This window comes from Giraffa tippelskirchi, chromosome 9 (genome assembly GCF_054371585.1).
Source record: "Giraffa tippelskirchi isolate mGirTip1 chromosome 9, T2T-mGirTip1v1.2.pri, whole genome shotgun sequence".
Taxonomy (NCBI): Eukaryota; Metazoa; Chordata; class Mammalia; order Artiodactyla; family Giraffidae; genus Giraffa; species Giraffa tippelskirchi.
In genome coordinates this window covers 84,970,782-84,978,572 of record NC_137283.1, presented here as the reverse complement: position 1 = coordinate 84,978,572, position 7,791 = coordinate 84,970,782, and the positions used below count along the sequence as shown (strand labels likewise).

Genomic DNA, 7,791 nt, shown 5'->3' with positions numbered 1-7,791 from the left:
ATCAAGAATTCCAGGAGATTTAGACATGTTTTCCTGCCTCACTGCATAGCAGCAATCATGATTAACAATGAAAGCCAATCACTTTAGCCAATGTAGCCTTTTTGGCTTTGGAGTCCAATAGTGTCAGGCATTCAAAATGGCACCGTGATGTCCCAACTTCCAGTTCAGTGAAGCAATTATTGTTACTCAATCCTTAAACAAGCAGCGTTCAAGGTTAAGAGAATGGAATGCAAAAAAACTGCAAATGGGTTATCAGATACAAAACAGAAAAATGATACTAACTCTTTCATATATTCCATGAGTACCGTATATTTGTCACAAGTTCAAAGAATATGCTGAATATTGTAGGACAGCACTCTAATCTAGTAATGTATTGCCTGTAAGCTAATGCCTTAACTAAATGTCCAATTTGACAGCCAACTTGCCTACTTCACTTCTATTACTGCAGAATAAATTCCATAACCAGAAGTAGTAATATACTAAATATATTACACAGAAAATTTACAGTAAGCCATATGGTAGTGATCCTCAAATCCAAACCTCAGATTATCTAAGACTCCAGGACAAATGGACAACTAGTTCTCCCCATAGGATAATTTCTCTGTGTTTTATAACTACCGGTTAATGGGGTTGTAATGCCCAGTAAAGCACTTGTGACAGGTATTTGCATGTCATATACAATCACCAATAAACCAGATTCTGTTTTTCTCTCTTACTCAGCTGGTGACAGGAGACTCCTTAGGTGGCTAGAGCATGAGTTGAAGTGGGAGCAGAAGTGCAAGCAAAAGAAGGTGCACTGGGTGTGTGGTCCTACTGCTTATATAATGTACATGCACCCCAGCCCAGTGCTGGGTATACTCTCACCATCTGATGATGGTGTGCCACTTGGAACATCCAATTTTATAGCTTGGGTTATCACATAATAATTAATGATGGGCATCTCAAGTCCTTGGATCATATTTGGTCTCATGGTTAGACATTTAATCTCAGGTTCCATTTGCAAGCCGGGAATTTTTTATCAGAAGAAAAGTGATTTATAGAAAACTTCATGACTTTCCAGGGAAGTCTATGGGACTACACTTTGATTCCCTTATCAGGGATTTCCACAGGTTCCATTTAGAATCCTGTTCTATAACAGAGAGTATTACTTAGAGTAACACTAAGTATACTATCTCATAGGAACCAAGTGGCAGGGATTCTTGCACATAAGCTAGAGCCCGCTAAAGAGACCTGTCTTGCTCTTCAGACTACTCCAAACATTAGAGATTACTAGGTAAGGAGGTAACTCATGTACCAATACATATTGTGAATCCACACTAAGTATACTATCTCATAGGAACCAAGTGGCAGGGATTCTTGCACATAAGCTAGAGCCCGCTAAAGAGACCTGTCTTGCTCTTCAGACTACTCCAAACATTAGAGATTACTAGGTAAGGAGGTAACTCATGTACCAATACATATTGTGAATCCATATACCTTCCAAAATCAAAGATGTCAAAAAGACTTCCTTTCTTATTAACAATAGTGGCTTAAATGTAGCATCTAGTTTTTCACTCTAGACAGGACATCACAACCAACCACAACCTTTTGGATTTAAGAAAATTTACTAAAATGTCACCCCTTAACTATTTGTGGGATAGTATACAGTATATCTCACCTCCAAAAACTATTTTATCCAAAGGCATTTATATTTCTTTCTTCTTCCTGTTCCTGATATCCCATCATCATGAAATCAACATTACAGAAGATTTGTTTTACTATAGGTAAGGTATGGAAAGCAAATTAAGACAAAGAGTAAGAGAGTTAATAGAACACTAAGGAAAGACTGAAAATTGTTCTACTGTATTTATAGATTACATACAAGGCATTACTGAAGCAACTTAGCAGCAGCAGCAGCAGCAAGGCACTAAGTTTTGTCTTATATTCTTCATTAAAATAAAAAAAAACTTCTGGAACAGCATCTGAGATTATAAACATAATTTTACTAAGGCCACTGGTCTGTTGCTATTCACTAAGATACAAAATATGAGATATTTTAATCCTATCATAGACCTTCTCCTTGTTCTGTATCTTGAATTTGAATCTCTTTTAAGCCATATCATATATTTGGAAATAGTCAGTTAACTCCAGCACTTATACTTCACTTTTCCTTCTGAAACACCACACATACTACCAAGGAAACACTTTAAATTGGCCTTTCATTCCAGGAGACTATACGTGAGAATTGAAGAGACTACTTTACCATTCATTCCATGCGCCAGTGAAGCCCCACCATGTAGTGATAGGTAGATTCTCAATGCCTTCAGAGTCAACTAGAGCAAATAACCAATCCAAAGTTGTTGAAAAGTTTGCTGCTTATAAACATTTCTGATAATAAATTATCTATTTTAGCAATAGAAATAATTTTGCTACTTTAAAGTGTTTTAACTCAGAAAATTAGGTGCTCTCAAATTTGTTAAAAGAGTTGAAAGAAAAAGCTGGACCTCTAGTTATGACTTCTAGAAGAAAGTGACAGACTTTGTTCTCAAAGGAGATGTATCCTTCCTTGCATAATCAGAAAACCTGTTAATTCAGAAGTCACTGATCTGGTTTCTGGCACCAAACCATCCCATTTCTACCACAATTTTGTTGTTTAGTCACTAAGGCATGACCAACTCTTTGTGATCCCGTGGACTGTAGTCTTCCAGGCTCCTCTGTCCATGGGATATATTCATGCCAGGCAAGAATACTGGATTGGAGTGTCATTTCTTTCTCCAGGAGATCTTCTTGACCCAGGGATTGAACCTGCATCCCTTGAGTCTCTTGCTTGGTAGGTGGATTCTTTACCACTGAACCACTGGGAAGCCCAACTACTACAATATGGAGAGCTTAACATCTGAAATTCAGTAAGTCTGAAAGACGTGGCTTTTCATTTTTCTGGTTCCAGTTTGTCAGGAAGGTTCCTGAGAAGGAGATTGGAGCAGGTGTGGAATGAGTTAATTCACTCTATTATTGTTGTATAGTATTATCAAAATGATACTAATGCAGTTTGTCACCAAATTAAAATTATTGCCTGAATGCTATAGGTAGAGTGATTTCAACCTCTTACTTTAAATATTATAGACCTCTAACCAATTTCATGAGAATGTACTGGTATATATACATATATATATGCACACACATACGTATGTATATATACACATATATAATAATATATATGCTCCACTTCAAACAGATTCAATCAGTTATCTTCCTCATTCTCCTTTTTGTCACTTTTTGGACTAATTACGTACATACACATTTATAACAAATTTGATCTTGGATCAAATAGGACCGCTTTAATGTGATAGGATACTAATTTTGTCAGTCAATATATTGATTTTGATTTATGTCTCTGATTATCTCATCATGTCTTTATTCAATCACTAACCCCCAAATAGAGGATTTTCTATGACACAGTCCTTATCACTTCTCGGCCTTTTGGCTAAGATCAAGTGTAGTATCTATGACATAGTGCTGGAAGCTGAGCCTCATGTATTTCCCAACTTTGTTTTATATTGATCCATTCATCATGTCATGTTGTATAGAAATTTGAGACCTATTAGGCATACTTTTAACAATGCTATCATTCAAAGCAAATATCTGCATCTTTTAAGGAACTCTATGATAAGACATTAAAAAATTCCTTTATGAAATAAGTATATATCCATAGCATTTACCTGGCATATGAGCCTAGCAAAATTATTCTTTTAGTACCAGGTTTACTATTCCCCTTTATAAATGCTTAATACAGTACAAAACATTTACCTCCCCAAAACAAATACTACTTTCTTGTGTCATGTGTCCATTCATTAACTTTATAGAAACGTAATACACATCATGTGGTTCACCCACTTAAAGCACACAATTCAATGTTTTTTTTAGATTGTTCTGATTTGTGAAAACATTATGACAATCTAATTTTCATATATTTTCATCACCTCATAAAGAAACTCCATCCCTACCCCACATTGCCCTCACTCCACCCAGCCCTAGACAACTAGCAATCTACCTTATATCCCTATAAATTTGACAGTTCTGGCAGTGTCATCAAAGGGAACCATACAATTTTGGCCACAAAATTCCCTGGTGGCTCAGATGGTAAAGAATCTGCCAGCAATGTGGGAGACCCAGGTTCAATCCTTGCATTGGGAAGGTCCCCTGCAGTAGGAAATGGCAACTCACCCAGTATTCTTGCCTGGGAAATCCCATGGACAGAGGAGCCTGGCGGGCTATAGTCCATGGGGTCTCAAAGAGTCGGAAATGACTGAGCGACTAACGCTTTATCCATGTTGTAGCACATATGAGAACTTGGTTCCTTTTCAGAACCTCTGCCCCACTGCTCTGAAGACTGGGGAAAGGAGTGGCCCGCCTCTCCCCACTCACCCTTATAGACAAATCTTCTCTACTTATAGGTCTCCACGTGCAGATGATAGCTCATGGTTTTTAGGCCTGACTTTCCTGACATGGAACCTATGATCATCAAGATAGTTGCAGCACAGATGTTCAATTTCCAGTATTCTTGGCCTACTGCAGCTGGAGCAGAGCTTCTGGCCTATGTGCGGGAGCTGTGTAGGGAAGGAAGCCCAATCTTCTTATCCTCGCTAGCCTACAGTAGAGCTTCTACCGTATGGAGTTAAGTGATGAGATATGCAGGGAGGCTGTGCCTCACTGTATAGGGTGAACCTGTAGTCCTAGATTGGGAGCTTGGGGTAAATAAAGGGAGTCTTTTATTTTGGCTGCAACTGCTAGGAGTAGACCTTCCATTGCATTGAGTGCAGAAGATGGGTGTGAATATGTCATGGCTCAAATGTCACAGACTCTCACTGCTCTTACCAATATTTAGTAAATGTTCTTAAATAGGTATTTCTCCACTTGTTAGATACTTAATTTCAGAGATGTTAAAAGACTGAGTTTCATAATTTGAGGTGAAACTGTTGTCTCTCAGGGCTTCCCTGGTGGCTCAGTGGTAAAAAATTCCACCTGCTGATGCAGGAGACATGGGTTTGATCCCTTATCTGGGAAGTTCTCACATGCTGAGGAGCAACTAAGCCCACGCAGCAACTACTGAGTCTGTACTCTAGAGCCTGGGGGCAGTAACTACTGAAATCTGCATGCGCTAGAGTCCACGCTCAGCAACAGGAGAAGCCACCGCAGCAATGAGCCTGCGCACCACAGCTGGAGACAAATCCCTGCTCGCCGCAGCTAAAGAAAAGCCTGCAAAGCAACGAAAGCTCAACGCAGCCAAAAATAAATAAAATTATTTTTAAAATTGTTATTTATCTGGTAGAGGCTCTTCTGAGTTCCTCATATAGTCATGTTAAATTTTGACCCCCATGAATCCACTTGTTAATAATATTATTATTTTTTGTTTATTTTTAATTTATTTTTAAATAAAGGGTAATTGCTTTACAGAATTTTGTTTCTTTCTGTCAAACCTCAACATGAATCAGCCATAGGTATAACATATGTCCCCTCCCTCTTGAAACAGACACAGAGAACAGACTTATTGCTAATATTTTATTGAGAGGTAATTCAAACGTCAGAAAAGTCATCCATTTAGAATATACAATATATTGATAAATGTGCAATAATCAACACTATCTGATATCAAAAGATTTTCATCATTCAAAAGAGAATTTCCATGCCATAAAAGTCAACCCTCACTCTACCCTATCCCCAATCCCTGGAAACCACAAATCTATTTACTAAACCTAAGGATCTGACTGTTTGAGACATTTCACATAAATGAATTTACATTAAATGTGGGTTTTTTTTGCATTTGGCTATTTCATTTACATAATGTTTACAAGATTCATCTGTCTAGTAGGTTGTATCAGTACTTCATTATTTCTAATTGTTGAATAATATTCCATTATACAGGTAAATCATATTTAATTTTTCACTCAACAGCAGATGGACATATGAATTAGTTTCACTAAATGGATATTATGAATACTGTTACTATAAACATTCATGAACATTTTTTTGTGTGAGGACCTGTGTTTTTTATTATCTTGAGTGTATTCAGGTGCAGTATTTTACAAACCTACCAATAGTGTCTGCTGTTGCTGCTGCTAAGGTGCTTCAGTCGTGTCCGACTCTGTGCGACCCCATAGATGGCTGCCCACCAGGCTCCGCCGACCCTGGGATTCTCTAGGCAAGAACACTGGAGTGGGTTGCCATTTCCTTCTCCAATGCGTCAAACTGGAAAGTGAAAGTGAAGTCTCTCAGTCGTGTCCGACCCTTAGCGACCCCATGGACTGCAGTCTACCAGGCTCCTCTTTCCATGGGATTTTCCAGGCAAGAGGACTGGAGCGGGTTGCCATTGCCTTCTCCAATAGTGTATGAAGGTTCTGATTTCCCCCAAATGCATGGCAACACTTATAATCATCTATCTTTTTAATCATAACATCTTAGTGTGTTTGAAGTGATATCTCATTTAGTTTAGATTTGCATTTCCTTAATAATTAATCATGTTGAGCACCTTATAATATGCCAATTATCTATTTGTATATTTTCTTTGAAGGTATATCTATTCAAATCCTTTGCCTCTTATTATTTAGCTTATTTGCTTTTTTATAGTTTAATTTCATGAGTTCTTTATATTAATATATTTTGAAAACTAGACTCTTACTAGTTATAATTTGCAGATATTTTCTCCTTTTCTGTAGACTGTCTTATCACTCCCATGATAGTATCTGTTGAAACCAAAAGTTTTAAATTTTGATAGAAAATGATTCACTTTTTTAATTTGGCTTCCTGTGCTGTTGGCGTCGTATCTAAGAAGCCATTGCCTCAACCAAGGTCACAGTGATTTATGCCTGTTTTCTTCTAATAGTTTTATAGTTTTAGCTCCACCAGTAAGGTCTTTAATCCATTTTGCATTAATTTCTAATATAGTATGACATGGCCACTAAAGTTTCTGTTCAGTTAGCACACTAATAATTAATGATTGGACAGAGGTTTCCTTAAATGCCTGAAATGAATAAATTTCTTAGACTTTACCAAGGGCCTCAGAATGTGTGTTCATGTACACATCAATGCTCAGCATATTGTTTAGTTTTGCCTTAGCCTTCACTTTCTAGTTGCACAGAGCCTCAAAGTTTGACATTGATGAGGGCTCAGGATCTTTTCAGTTCCTTTCAGAGCATGCATACAGCCTTAAGCATGCATAGACCTACACACATATGTATGCCCTTCTAGACTGCCAGAAGTATGTCAGAGCTTTTCCAAATCCCTTAAGAACAACTCATTCTCAAGTTTGTCCTTTCAAGCTTTTTAATTTGTGTATTGTTTATTGTAGACGTTATCTACCATCATAGGAAGCCATAATATTAAGTCATTGTCACTGATTGATTACAACCGACACCCCCGAGGAAAAGCTGTTCTCACTGGGCAAGCTCTGAGTCAGGTCAGGTAAAGCAAGTCTTGTCCAAATTCTCTGAAATTAGAGCTCTGAACAATCTTCAAAATCATCTGCCTCCTCCAGTGGCTGATAGTTGCATTCTGACAACCAGAACGCTGGTTGTCACAAAGGCTGTGGGATGCTGGTTTTTAAAGCTACTATAGAGTTGTGACAGGGTGATGGGAAAGAGCAAGTTAAAACATCACAAAGGTCACTCTTTTTACCTAGATTCGGTCACTTTTATGAATAAATACTGCAATTCTTTGGTTAATTCCTAGGGTTTTAAAAAGCTTTAAAAATTTTTGATTCTGACCATTTCTTTTATGGAAGAAAGAACTTTTGGAGGTCCTTGCTCTGACACTACC

The 7,791-nt window shown here is 37.7% G+C and overlaps 1 non-coding gene across 1 annotated transcript; it reads left to right on the top strand.

Annotated features, from left to right (window-relative positions):
* Positions 1-3,443: 3,443 nt before the first annotated feature.
* Positions 3,444-3,643, top strand: LOC145522147 (U2 spliceosomal RNA). The gene has a single exon (XR_014065954.1). It is a non-coding gene; the product is annotated as a U2 spliceosomal RNA (small nuclear RNA).
* The last annotated feature ends 4,148 nt before the right edge of the window (positions 3,644-7,791 follow it).